Source organism: Mirounga angustirostris, unplaced genomic scaffold, assembly GCF_029215605.1.
Source record: "Mirounga angustirostris isolate CCGP_5_RB_7025 unplaced genomic scaffold, mMirAng1.0.hap1 SCAF_1, whole genome shotgun sequence".
NCBI classification, from domain to species: domain Eukaryota; kingdom Metazoa; phylum Chordata; class Mammalia; order Carnivora; family Phocidae; genus Mirounga; species Mirounga angustirostris.
In genome coordinates this window covers 150,280,909-150,295,752 of record NW_026991709.1, presented here as the reverse complement: position 1 = coordinate 150,295,752, position 14,844 = coordinate 150,280,909, and the positions used below count along the sequence as shown (strand labels likewise).

At 38.8% G+C, this 14,844-nt stretch overlaps 1 protein-coding gene across 10 annotated transcripts in view; it reads right to left on the bottom strand.

The window, feature by feature from the left end:
* The window catches only part of LRRFIP2 (LRR binding FLII interacting protein 2), a 108,723-nt gene that overhangs the window by 72,618 nt on the left and 21,261 nt on the right, over positions 1 to 14,844 (bottom strand). The window contains exon 1 of one of the 10 annotated variants that reach the window (XM_045904062.3): positions 9,599 to 10,394. The exons of the other annotated variants lie outside the window; for them this stretch is intronic. The gene's annotated coding sequence lies outside the window, so the exon portion shown is untranslated. Of the gene's footprint in view, positions 1 to 9,598; positions 10,395 to 14,844 lie in introns of those variants that run through there. 10 annotated transcript variants of the gene reach the window in all.

Sequence of the window (14,844 nt, the reverse complement as noted above, 5' to 3'; positions counted from 1 at the left end):
TCACCCCCACAACATCCATGTGTCAGTAGATGTCTGCTACTATATAAATAGAAGAATTTCAGGCCATGGACAAACGCATCTAGGAAATGAGACAAGGAAACAGCTTGATGTACCACATGAAACTTAAAAATCTCCTCAGTGATTTCTATCTTGCAGTGGCTTCCTCTGTTCTCAGCCACATCCTAACTCTGATTCAGATCGCCCCCTGATAACTACAATAGCTGCTTCTCCTGTGGTGTTGTATTTGTGCCCAAGTCTCACATTAAGAGACTCAGCCAATGTTTAAAAGGGTCTATTGTACGGAAGCAATTATGTTCAGTTCTGAAAATACAGGGTAAGATGTGACACCTCTGCCCCAAAGAAGTCCTCAATCTAGTTGAGGGACATGGAAACACAACACTAAGGGAAGGAGCATGAAGTAGAGAGCAATTTGTTTTCCCTGGCAAGATCCTGGCAGGCTTCTAAGAAGAGGAGACAGCTTAAGAGTTAACACTTATTCAACTACCCCAATTTTGGCACTTTCCCAGTATGCCTAGCTGGCCTTTTAGTAGCACAAACCCTAAACGTGTATCTGCCAACCTCAAGCTCTAAACAATAACATGACCAGAGCAATTAATCTTTTCACATGAATTTTTCATTGGCCTCTATCTTTTAAAAAAGCTATTCTTACCTTCTTTACCCCTCTGACTACTGGTAGACACCACTTTCTTACTAGAGTTCGTATTTTATAGAAAAATACTTCAAGGTTAAGTTCAGCAGATAGCAAATACATTTTTAAATTACAAAGTATCATTTTTTCTGGGGAAAATTTTCAAACTTTTAATTTCAGCAAAGCCATGGCAATGTGTAGGGACTGTCATTTCCATGCTTTGTACTTGTAGCCTTCTTTAGAAATGTATTCAGAATGCCCATTTCATGCTTCCAAGATCGATGGCCAATTCTGTACATTCTAAGCTAAAATAGCTCACCAGTTTTCTCTCACCAAACCTAAATTATAGATAAATGAAATCTACTCTCTGATAAGATTTCTTTCACAAAGGAAAGGGAACCTGGCTGCTGTGTAACAGAAAGAGCACGAGCTTCAGAGCCACAAAAATACCCTTCCCTTTGTTCCTTAGCCAACTTTATCCAAACTCAGATATGCCTCCCTTGGAGATGGTACTGAAGAATACCACTAAACAAGCTTAAAAAAGGTAAACAGGATCTAAAAATACTTTATCTTGGGGTGCCTGGGTGGCTCAGTCATTAAGCATCTGCCTTTGGCTCGGGTCATGGTCCCAGGGTCCTGGGATCGAGCCCCACACGGGGCTCCCTGCTCCGCGGGAAGCCTGCTTCTCCCTCTCCCGCCTCCCCCCCACTCCCGCTTGTGTTCCCTCTCTCACTCTCTTTTTGTCAAATAAATAAAATCCTAAAAAATAAATAAAAAATAAAAGTACTTCATCTTAGTATTTTTCTACACATTGCTACCAGATGCCTGAAGCAATACTGAGAGTAGGAGTAGCAAAAAGCAAAAGGTGATTCCAACCCAGTAGACAAAACATGTACTCTATACTTGTACCAATGCATTTTTAAATAGATAAATTATAGGTACACAAAGCATACTTCCAGGTAGTAACACTAGCATCTTCCCCTCAGAATACAACTGCATGATTTCTACACATTCACTTTACACACACAGGTATAAAATAAATGAGATATAAGAATAAGGGGTCACAAAAATTAATGAAGTTTAAAACAAAGTTGGCAAAAAAAAAAAAGTTAAACATAGAATCACCATTTGATCTGATAATTCCATTTCTGGATACATACACAAAAGAACTGAAAGCAGAGACTCAAACAGATATCTGTATACCAATGTTCAAAGCAGCCTTACCCATAATGGCCAAAAAGTAGAAACAACCCAGTGTCCATCAATGGATGCATGGATAAACAAAATGTATTATATCCATACAGTGGAATATGATCCAGGAGGGAAGGACATTCTGACACATGCTAAAACATGGATGAATCTTAAAAACATTATGTTAAGTAAAACAAGCCAGACACGAAAGTACAAATATTGTATGATTCTATGTATTTGACGTACCTAGAATAATCAAATGGCATGGGCACAGAAAGTTGAACAGTGGTTCTGAGGGGCTGGAGGGAAGGGAGAAATGGGGAATTTTTATCTAATGGGTACGCAGTTTCAGTATAGGATGATGACAAAGTTCTGAAGATGGAGAATAGTGCTGGATGCACAACAATGTAAATGTACTCAATGCCACTGAATTGTATACTTAAAGATGATTAAAATGGCAAATTATGTTATGTATTTTACCACAAAAAAAGGTAAAGTTACCATAAGACATGAAATCAGAATTATTCAGGAGCCTAATTCATTTAAGTATTTGTAGAGTCTTTAAGCTCTATATGACTCAAACTTTTAAAATAAAGTTAATAGGAAAATTTAGGAACTGGAAATTCAGGTTCAGAAGTTACTTGTGAAATCAAGTAGGTCAATGGACTAGGTTTCTAAAAGTTTTTCTCATCATTATGCTTTCAAATATTAGGCACAGTAAGAATGACTAAAGGAAATATGCAATCATATAAGTATAGAAATCTATTCTTTTTAGAACAGTGAAAATGATAAAACAAAAAGCAAAGATATATTTGAATAGAATTAAATCCATTTCCCACTAAATGCTTGGGGAAATGGAAAAATAAAATGATAGCAAAAATCATGGGACTTGATCCCCCCTGGAACAAATTGCTTTAGGTTGTATTAATTCAGAAACCTTCTAAATTTGTTGGCTGTTCACTTTATAACTCAACTACTAATTAGGAATCGTACAATCATAACTAAGAACTTCTAAGGGTGCCTGGGTGGCTCAGTCGTTTGGGCGTTGGACTCTTGGTTTCACTAAGGTCATGATCTCAGGGTCCTGGGTTCAAGCCCCCACATCAAGCTCCCCACTCAGAGTAGAGTCTGCTTGAAGATTCTGTCCCTCTACTCCTCTCCCTCCACTTGCACGTGCATCCACATGCACACATTCTCTCTCCCTCTCCCAAATAAGTAAATAAATCTTAAAGAAAGAAAGAAAGAAAGAAAGAAAGAAAGAAAGAAAGAAAGAAAGAAAGAAAGAAAGAAAGAAAGAAAGAGAGAAAAAGAAAAGAAAAGAAAAGAAAAGAACTTCGGCGGGGGCGGCGCTGGGTGGCTCAGTTGGTTAAGCATCCAACTCTTGATACTCCTGATTTCAGCTAAGGTCATAATCTCAGGGTTGTGAGATTGAGCCCCGCAACCAGCTCCACACTGAGCTTGGAGCCAGCTTAAGATTCTCTCTTCCTCTCCCTCTGCCCCTCCCCGGCTCATGCTTGCTCTCTCCCCATCTCTCTCTCAAATAAAAAAATTAAAAAAATTCTCGGGGCACCTGGGTGGCTCAGTCAGTTAAGCGTCTGCCTTCGGTTCAGGTTGTGATCTCAGGGTCCTGGGATCGAGCCCCACATAGGCTCCCTGCTCAGTGGGGAGTCTGCTTCTCCCTCTCCCTCTGCCCTTCCCCCCGCTTGCACTCTCTCTTCCTCTTAAAAACTTCTAAAAAAATAAATAAATAAAATTTTTAAAATTCTCTAGAAAGAACTTCTAGGAAAGCTGAGAACTAACCACATACTATGGTTTGAATACTTCTACTTTAAGGACTTTTCCTTTACCATCAGGATTTGGTATTATGCTCTTCTGGAATTTAAGAAAACAAAGCGGATTTGCAAGCTAAGATGGCAGCAAATGGACCCTATGCTTGCCTATCCCTAGAACACAACTGGATAACTATCAAATCATTCTGAATACCCATGAAATGGACCTGAGAACTGACAGAATAAACTGCACAACTAGAGGGAGAGAAAAAGCCACACCGAGGAAGCTGGAATTTAAATAAAAACATGGGGGGGAGAGAGAAGAGAAGAGAAGAGAAGAGAAGAGAAGAGAAGAGAAGAGAAGAGAAGAGAAGAGAGAAAGGAAAGGAAAAGAAAAAAAAGGAGAAGAGAAGAAAGTGGATGAGATGCAATAAAAAATATAAATCACTCCATTTTAAAATGGGCAAAGGATTTGAATACACATTTCTGTAAAGACGATGTACAAATGGCCAATAAGCACAGAAAAAGATACTCAACATCATTAGCCATTAGGGAAAGGCAAATCAAAACCACAGTGAGATACTTCACACCCAGTAGGATGACTAAAATTTAAAAAAATTTAAAGAGAAAATAACTAGTGCTGGCAAAGATGTGGAGAAATCAGAACCCTATACACTGGAAAGGTAAAATAGTTTAGCAGATCTTTAAAACATCAAACATAGACCATAGAGACCTCTTCTTCCAGGGCATAGGCTCTGCTTCCCTATTTTCCAATCTCAAGAAATGGAACTCTTGTCACACTTGCTCAAACCCCAAGGTCGCAGGGCCTCCTACTTCCTAACCAAATCTTACTTTGCAATATCCCTTGATTTTCCATTTCCAACCACCTTTAATTTCCATTCCAAGAGACTCCCACCACTCTTCCAAGCAGGCTCTTACCACTTTCAGCTAGAATACTTCATTTCCTAATTCTAACTTCACTTTCTCCATTCCCACTCTCCTCCTACCCTTGCTATTCCATACTACACACTGTTGAATTACTCTGCCTAAAACACCAAGGAACAAGCAAGATAAAACATCCCCAAATAAAATATGATTAGCCATAATGTATTTTGTGGTGTCCAATGCCCAAAAGCATCCTTATACAAATTTGGATTCTGTTACTCTTTTGGTAAAATAAGCATAGGAGAACAGGCTAAAATAAACTCACTGTGGCTCCCAGTGGCATCCCAAGTAAGAAACTCAACTGAAACCAATCCTGCTGGGGCACCTGAGTGGCTCAGTTGGTTGAGCGTCTGCCTTCGGCTCAGGTCAAGATCCCAGGATTCTGGGATCGAGCCCTGCGTTGGGCACCCTGCTCAGCGGGGAGTCTGCTTCTCCCTCTTCTCCCTCTGCCCCTCCTACCCACTTGTGCTCTCTCTCAAATAATAAATCTTTAAAAAAAAAAAAAAAGGGGCATCTGGGTGGCTCGGTCAGTTAAGCATCCAACTCAATCTCATCTCAGGCTTGTAAATTCAATCCCCTCATTGGGATCCAAAAATAGTTTGAATCCATCATCCTAAAATTCAAAGGCCAGAGAATTATAAGCCATATAACTATAAATATAAAACATATATAACTATATCCCTCCTGAGACACACACACACACACACACACACACTCCATGTTATGATATGAAATCCATCTTCCTGAGGGAGGTTGACTCAACTATGTGATTTCTCTTCTCCATCTTCACTCTCTCCTCTATTAGCTTGTTCTTCTCATTAGATAGGTTCAAACTCCCTCTCATCTTTCAAAAACAAATAAAAACAAACAATCCCATCCTGGTTCGATTCTGCCTTGTCTTCTCTTCATAGCCAACTTTTCTTACACCTCCTCCTAACTTCCCACTTCCTCCACGTGACTGCATTCTGGCTTCTGCCCAAATAATTTTATTGAAATTGGTCCTGCAAGTCACTAATGACCTGTAACTACCAAACCCAATAGGATTTTTCTATTCTTATCTCACTTGTCCTTTCTGGACTTCCAACATCCCTGACCACTCAATTCCTTCTTAAATTTCCCATCTCTTGGCTTTCTGCAATACTAATCGCCCAGTTTTACCCCTGACTCTCCGACCTCTCTTCCTCAGAATTTATCATGAGCTCCAAAGCTCTAAAGCTTCTGGGCTTGATCTCCCTTTTCACTCTATGCTCCCCCTCCATCCCCCACCTCTCGCCATGATACTGATCATCTGCAAATCTTTATGTCCAACTCAGACTTTTCTCCCACAGTCCTGCTCCAACTAGCTATGAACCACTGAGGCTGTCCCACTGGAACCTCAGCCTCAGTGTATCACAAATTGACTTTATAATCTTTCCCTTCAACTTCCTCTTCCTCTCTTTATTCCTTGGTAGCTGTCCAGTTACCCAAAAACTGAGATAAAGAATCATCACAAGCCTCCTCCTCCTTTTTTACCCTCCCTCCACATTCAGTCACCAAACCTCAACTACATAGCTCCCTTCAAGATTCTCTCTTTACTGTTCTTACCATCCAAACTTTCCTCTCCATTCTATTACTGCCTTAATTCAGGCTCTCGGCACCTCTTGCCAAGATGACCATAGCAGCTTCCCAGCTAGTTTTCTGCCTCCTACACCAGTCATTCTTCATATGATGGCTAAAGCAATTGTGTGACAAATCAAATCCGAAAAATCTTTTACTCTTCAATGGCTCCTCCACAGCTTCCAAAATCAGATTTAAACTCCTCAGCACACAAATCCCTTCATGACTGGCCCTACGGTCTCTCCAGCATTATCTCCTCCCATTCCCCAACCTCCCTCCAGCCATACTGAGCTGTTATTCTGGCAGCTTCCCACATGGTTCTACTTGTTTCACACCCGCATGCCTATTGAGCACTTGGAAAATGATACCCAAAAACCCATAAAACAATACTGTTTACGGAGATATGTATTCGAGCTTTTAGAACACAGACAGGAAGGAAATTTTATGATTTTATTATAGTAGTTCACTGTTGGGTAAAGGGGCAGGTGGAAAGAGAGGCCTAGGAAGTGAAAAAGGGGCCCTAAACTTCGTTTATAATGTCTTCTTTCTCCCTTCCTTAGCTTTTTTAACCTGAAGCAATTATCAAAAAACACTGGTATCAGTTAATGTTGGGTGGTAGACTCATGGGTAGTTATACTATTATCAAAACCTTCCTGCATTTAATATTTTCAAAGAGAAGTACATGAAAACCCACACTCAAATGCCTTTAAAAGAAAGGAAACCTCTAGCTTTAAAATTCTGTCCTACTGTCATCATGTAACACTTTTCAAGAGAGGCAAATTAAAATTTCGTAATTTGAGGGGTGCCTGGATGGCTCAGTAGGTTAAGCTACCAACTCTTGATTTTGGCTCAGGTCATGATCTCAGGGTCCTGGGATCTAGCCCCAAGTCAGCACCACGCTCAGCTGAGAGTCTGCTTGAGGATCTCTCTCCCTCTCCCTTTGCCCCTCCCCCCATTCATACGCACGAGCTCGCTCTCCCTCTCTCTCTAAAATCAATAAATCTTAAAAAAATGTATTAAAAAATTCACAATTTGACAGAAATGCACTTAATCAAGCCAAGTGCAGAGCTGCCAACTTGCATGTATACCCATAATATAAAACCCATGCAACTGACGTTAAGAAATACAAAAAATAATCTGTATCTTTACAGACTATGCTTTAATTTCAAGAAATGTATAATACAAAATTCTAGAAAGTGAAACATTCAAGGAAAATGACTAATTCAGGTAGCTAAGACTCAGAGTTTACTGTGTTTAATTTTGTTTATTTTTCCATGACACTCATGCCAAAGAACCCTGAAAGACAAATTAAGAGACATAATATTTATGGTGTTGCTATGGTTTCCAGACTAACAAAATCATTACTCAATTTCTTAGTAACTTCCCTTTAGTAGAAAAATCTCAGGTACCATTTTTCTTAATTAGATCTTACAATGTAATTATGGTTAACTACTTTTTAAAAAGCTTTTGGTAGTTGAAAACCAACTATATAAATTCTGAGTACAAATACCTGTATGTATTAGATAAAAATCTACGGACTTTAAGCCATTTTCTTCTGATGTCAAAAAACTGTATCTTCCTTTTACTCAGAGACCTTCTGATAGCAAAATATTATTTTGGAATGAGAGAGGAAATTTAAGATTATAGACTATATTACTCAGGTCTGAATACAACCCAATAAATAGCTCAGGAGAATTGAAATTCTGGATCTGCAGTGACATATCTAACCAAAGGGGAAAATGTGAATCATAGTTCTCACAGAAATACTTTGGGGGAAGAAAAAGGGTGTTGCCAATAATGTCTTCACATTTAGGTTACTGATATTGTGCTATTTGAATTTTTTTCCCCAAATTCCTCTAAGTCACAGGAATGGTGAAGATTATGACAACTGAATGCTATACCAGGTATTTTTCAATCACACTCACACAAACGCAGTCTTGTTAATGCTGGTTAGAAGAACAAATCAAGGAAAAGCAAGATACTCAGAGCGACGCTGGCCATCACAGAGCCTGAGCTCTTAGTTCCAGGGGTGAACGGGGAAAAAAATGGAAAAAGGTCTGCACGCAATGGGAATTGGCTGAATTCATGCACTAATGCCACTGGAAGGAATTCTAAATGATCAAAAACAACATAGATTTACTCTTTCGAAGGATTTGTTTAATAAAGACTGTAAGCACAAAGGGGGAGAATTTTTTTTTAACCGGGGAGAAATTAAAAAAAAGTCACTTCTCATAACTCTAAAAAATTGATTTACATTTCATAATTTTTAATAAATTTTTGTGTACCACCATTGAGAACACTCAAAAGCATTTTAAATAAGAGTCATTATGCCTCCTGTGAAGTTAGCTTTCCAGACAAATCCGATTTGCACAGAACAATCTGAACTGAGCACAAAAGGATGACCAAAAAAGTGTCAGAATTAAGAAAGACTCAAGACTTGACCTTGAAGTCCTGGAGCAGCCTTAGGACTCAGCCTGAGGAGTGATTATTTTCTTTTTTTTTTTAGGAGTGATTATTTTCAACTCTACACTTCCTCCCTAGACAAATTTCATCCACACTCATGATTTCAATTACCTTCTACATGCTCACAGGTCTCAGTGTTTATCTACAGCCCAGACCTCTCCTTAGAGTTCTTGATCCATATCCGCCAACTGCCTCTTCAGTCTCTACTTAGATGCCTCACAGGCACCTTAAATACAACACATACCACGTAAGTCCATGGTTCTCCCTCTCCAAGACTCCTTCCCACTCAAATGATCCCTACCACCACCCAGAAGCACAATCCAAACTTACCCCCCTCTACTACTCAAACACACTCACTCACTGAGCATCAACTACTTACTTCTCCGTCCCAACCATCTCTCACCATCCCCACTGCCGTCTCTCTGGGCCAGGCCCCCACTGCCTCTGAAAGTATCACAACTCATCTCCCCATATCCACTAATATCCTTTCTGATATAGATATACTCTCCAATCTGCACTAAAGTCATCCTTTTAAGGCACAGATATGATCAAGTCATACCCCTACATAAAACCCTTCACAATGTTTTTCCATCGTTCTTTAGACACAGACCCAAATCCTAAATACACTCTGTAAGAACCTGTAACAGGGTTCTCAACTACTGACTATTTGGGCCAGATAATTCTTTGCTGTGGGGGGCTGTCCTGGGCATTGTAGGATGTGTATGAGCATCCCTGGTCTCTACCCACAAACACCAGTAGCACATCCCTCCTCCTGTTTGGACAGACAAAAGTATCTCCACATATTACCAAATGTCCTGTGGGGGACAAAATCACCCTCGGTTGAGAACCACTGGCTTATATGATCTGGCTCCTGCCTACTCCCTGGCTACTCTCCTCCTTGCTGTGCATGTTAGTGTTAACAGTACCTCACAGGAGGCACAATCGTTTACAAGCAGAGGAGCCTAAGTGCAAATTTCAGCCTTACCTTTTTAGCTATGTGACCTTGGGCAAGTTACTTCACTTCTCCATGCCCTGCATTCATAATCAACAAAATAAAGAACTTAGGACAGTGACAGGTACGTAATATGAGCTCAGTAATCAGTACATGTTAGCTGTTGTTATTATTCCTCGAATTCTCCATATTCTTTCAGGCTCAAAAGCTTGTCACACATTCTTCCCTCTGACTGGAAAGCTCTTTCCCACATCTGACAACTCTATCCCCTCAATAATTCCATTCATCCTTCAGAACTCAGTTGAAAGGGCTCAGGGAAGCCTTCCCAAAGCCTCCAAACATGTCAAGTCCCCTATCACACACTTTTTAATAAAATCATTTACTGTCCACTCAAAGCGCTTAACACAGTTGTAAATAGATTACTGTATTTCCTCAATTCTGAAAATACCACTGTGACATACACTGACAATCATAGCTTTCAAGACAGAAATTACCATGTTAAATGCAGACATTAATTTTAAAGAAAAAAGGGAACTGAAAATTGAACTAGTCCATTCTGTAATTCTTTGTTTAATGTCTATTTCCCCTTATAGAATATAAGCTCCATGAGGGCAAGGACTATGTTCGACCTGTCCACTGTCTATCCCTCACATCTGACATAGCACCTGCAGAGGACAGATGCTCAAAAAACATTTACTGAATGAATGACATTCAAAATTTGTGCAGTTTTTAAAAACTCTATTCCTTTTTTCTTTTTTCTTTCTTTTTTAGGGCTCCGCACCCAGCATGGAGCCCAATGCAGGACTTGAACTCATGACCCTGAGATCAAGACCTGAGCTGAGATCAAGACCTGAGCTGAGATCAATTATTGTGATTATGGTAATTCTTTACATTTTCAAAAACTGCTATCTTTACCAAGTTTTTTTATCCTTAATTTGCCATGCCCTAAAAATGAATAAATTACTCAAGTAAAATAGTGAGATACTATGAGATCATCAGTTCTACCAAGCTATCATGGTTATCATTCCATAAAACAATAACAGTGGACAGTATCTTTTAAACTAAGCACAATTCTTGCCTTTGCATCCTTCTGTACAGGCTGCTAATACATAATCAAAACCTGCAAACTTCTGGTTCTCACTACTAGATGCCTGGGATGGCTGTTATTTCCATAGGCAGCAAAATGAAATAAAACCAAGCGTCCATCAACAGATAAATGGATAAACCACATGTAATATATACATATGGTGGAAAAGTATTCAGCCTTAAAAAAGGAATGAAGTTATTTGAAGGAGGGGAAAGGAATGAAGTTCTGATACATCCTACAACACGGATGAATCTTAAAGTCATTATGCTAAGTGAAAAAATGCCAGATACAAAAGGAAAAATACTGTATAATTCCACTTATATGGAATATTCAGAATTAGACAAATTCATAGAGACATAAAGTTTATTAAAAGTTACCAGGATCCGGAAGAGGGGGAATGGGGAGTTATTACTTAATGGTTACAGAGTTCCTCTGTGGGGTAATGAAAAGGTTTTAGAAATAGAGAGTGGTGATGGTTGCACAACATTGTAAATGCAATGAATGCCATTGAATTGTAGTCTGCAAATAGTTAAAATGGCAAATTTTGTTATACATGTTATAATGACAACTTAAAAAAAATCAATATTGTAAAATACCAAAAACCATTGAATTATACATTTCAAATGGATGAAATATATCTCAATAAAGCTATTTTGAAAAATGAGATCTGGGGGTGCCTGGGTGGCTCAGTCAAAGTGTCCAACTCTTGATTTTGGCTCAGGTCATGATATCAGGCTCCATAACATCAGTCTACTTGAGGATTCTCTCTCTCTCCCTCTCCTCTGCCCCTCCCCCCACTCATGCGCTCACTCTCAACAAATAAATCTTTTTTTAAAAAAATGAAATCTGAAAGTCCTAGCAGCCACAAATGTCAAAAAGCCATAAAAGCTTCCTTTCTTCTTTATTACAAGTAGGTCTATGCACCCAATGTCTACATGTACATTCTGCTCAACAACAGAAGTCTCTGAACACTCCATTTGCTAAACTCTAATTCCTATAAAAGATTATCAATTTCTATGCTTGTCATTGATCCTTTAGATTTAAGAGACCTGCGCATTATAAGCATGAATCTCTTTGGGTCCTGGATCTCAAGGGAACTCACAGAATTTTAGAGCTAGAAGGACTTTTAGATCATAAGGTCCAAAAATAAGCAACATTCTGATAACTTCCATTTGGAGAGATGTGCATGGGACATGTTTTCTTCATATCTGCAGCTCTAAAACAAGGAGAACAGTAATATTCCAGGCTTCTGTGATGCCTTAAAAAGACTGTTTGCTATCCCTTCAAAAGGCTTAATTTCTTTTCCTGGGAACACTCACCATAATATTTGCCAAACTAACTGTAGTAAGGGGGCATAAGTAGCTTCCATGCTACCCTCATCTTTCTCCTTTGGAGAGCTAGCTGCCTAAGGGTTCCCAATTTGATACACTCTGTGCTTTCAGGTAAGTTTCGCTTAAAGTCAACTCTCTAATTGCATTTCCCCCAAACCTGTGGAACAATCAAAGCCAAACAAGCAAGGGGGAAAAAAAAAAAAAGCATGTGAATTGGTCCTCTGACACCCGAGAGGACTTGCTGGTTACCCCTTCTGACACAGCTCCTCTGAGCTCTTCAAAGAGCTATGACAGCCCATGCTCCCCGCACAGAGGAGCAACACACCTACTACAGACAGGACGGGGCTTCTAAATCCATCCACATTCCTGACTTCACAGAGCAGTCTTCAAACATCCAAACATCTTTTTAAAATGTACACAGGTCTGACAAAATGAAGACTCTGTAGATGGGTGGTGACAATGGTTGCACAACAATGTGAATGTACTTAAGGCCACAGAATCCTATACTTGTAAAAATGGGTAAGATAAGTTTTATGTTACGTATGTTTTACCAAAATGTACTCAGTTCCATATTTCAGCATGCAAATTATCCAGTTTGCAGAATATGTTTATGCCTTTTCTTTCTTTTCCTCCCCATTCCCTCTAGTTCCCTGACTTGTGGCCAACTGAGGAACAAAGAAACCTGAGCAAATAGTATGCAGGAGGAAAAAGGGGTTATTTTTCTTTATTTATGGCATTCCCTATCTCAAAAAACAATTTGAAGTGAGAAAAGACAAATTAAAACTGTTGAGATTTAACAATTAAAAAGGGGGTATTAAGCTACTTGTCCTTTTTAATCATTAAGGGGGTTCTGTTCATTTTGGTTTCAGGCATTTTTTTTGTGAAAGGGATGATCATATGGGAGAAAATAAGGATTAGAGGCGATCTGCAAATGTCAACCACATAATAATGTATGAATGCACAACTGAGAATTAGCTATGAAAACTTTATTTAAAGGAAAAAAAAGAATCACAAGAAATATATGAAAGAATTATTAAAACTGCTAAACCTAGTTCCTCTAAAGTTTTCAAACTCTACATAATACATTAGGCACTCATACAAATAAAAATCTTGAATCTTAAGAGAAACTGACCCTTTCATATTGAAGGTTAAGCTGAGCCTTTTGACCAGGTTATTAAGAGTTGGCACATTCATATTCAGAGCTCTGAAAACAGAAATAAAAACTAAAAATACTGGCCTTTTAAATCCTTTTATAATAATAACTTTTATTATTATACAATAATTTGTGATTTAATAACTGTATTAAACTAAGTTATTTCATAGCAAAATAATAACGTACAGGGAGGAAAACAACCTGTACATATAAAAAACAGACCATCCAGGATAGGATCTTCTCTGTATTTTGTTTTTGGGTTTTCTTTTTGTTTTTGTTGTTGTTGTTGTTGTTTTCTTCTCTGCATTTTGGTTCATGGTTCCCAAATCTGACTGGCCATCAAGATCCCCCAGGAAGAAAAGTGTGTGTCTGTGTGTATGTGTGCATGCATGGGCGCACATGCACTTAAATACAGGTTTCTGAGCTCAACTCCCACAGATTCTGATTTAGCAAGTTCAAGTAAAGCCTGGGACTCTGTACACTAAAAAAGTTCCCTGAGGGAGTCTAGTGATCAACCATGTTTTAGAACATCTATATTAATAAATTTCTTTTTTAAAAAAGACTATTTTACCTCTAGTCTCACTTTTAATTCTGACTTATTACTAGGCACAAAATAGCCCACTGCAAACCTAACACTATGATAAAGGTTTACATGCTTTGTGTCCTTTAATCATCACAACAGCCCTGTAATACAGGAAGACAATATTATTCCCATTTTACAGATGAGAAAACTGAAGTCCATAGTAGTTACTTAACAAAATTACTCAAGAAGCAACTAGTAGAGGCAGGATTCAAAGCCACACTTAGAACTCTCCAAAGCCTGCCTCTTCTGGAAGCAGTATGGTACAGTAGAATAAATCATGGCTGTAAGTAGCTGATTTTGAGCCTCAGCTCTGGTATCTTTTAGACATTTATCTCTCAGTTTTGTCTGTTTCCTCATCTGTAAATAAGGTTAATAATAATATCTATCCTTCCTAACTCACAAGGTTGTTGTGAGAATCAAGATGTGCAAGCACTTTCAAAATCATGCATAGTTACCAAAAAAGAAACTATTAATGGGGGAGTTGGAGAATACTGAGAAACAGCACAACACAGCAAGTAATTAAATGCTCAGACCTTAGAGCCAGACTTCACGTGTTTGAACCCAAGCTCTGCTATTTTCTGGCTGTGTGACTTTAAGAAAGATACTTAACTTTTCTGTGCAAAGGTTTCTTTGTTAAAATGGAGATAATAAAACCAATCTCAGAATTTTGTGAAGATTAAATGAATTAGGGGCGCCTGGGTGGCTTAGTCGTTAAGCATCTGCCTTCGGCTCAGGTCATGATCCCAGGGTCCTGGGATCGAGCCCCGCATTGGGCTCCCTGCTCTGTGGGGAGCCTGCTTCTCCCTCTCCCATTCCCCCTGCTTGTGTTCCCTCTCTCGCTGTGTCTCTCTCTCTGTCAAATAAATAAATAAAATCTTAAAAAAAAAAGATTAAATGAATTAATGCAGCTTAAATGCGTAGAAGTGTTTGTCACATAGAAAGCACTCAAGGGTTAAATGTTTAGAATGCATCCACTTTGTGAACAAAGCATTACAGATCCAAAAAAAGAGTTCAAATATTTAGTGACAGTACAATAAAGCCTAGAAGGTACCAACATTTTCTCTCCTTATAGAAATCTGGGTAAATCCCTCTAATTTGGGAAGTAAACATTTTGAGTAGTTTCAG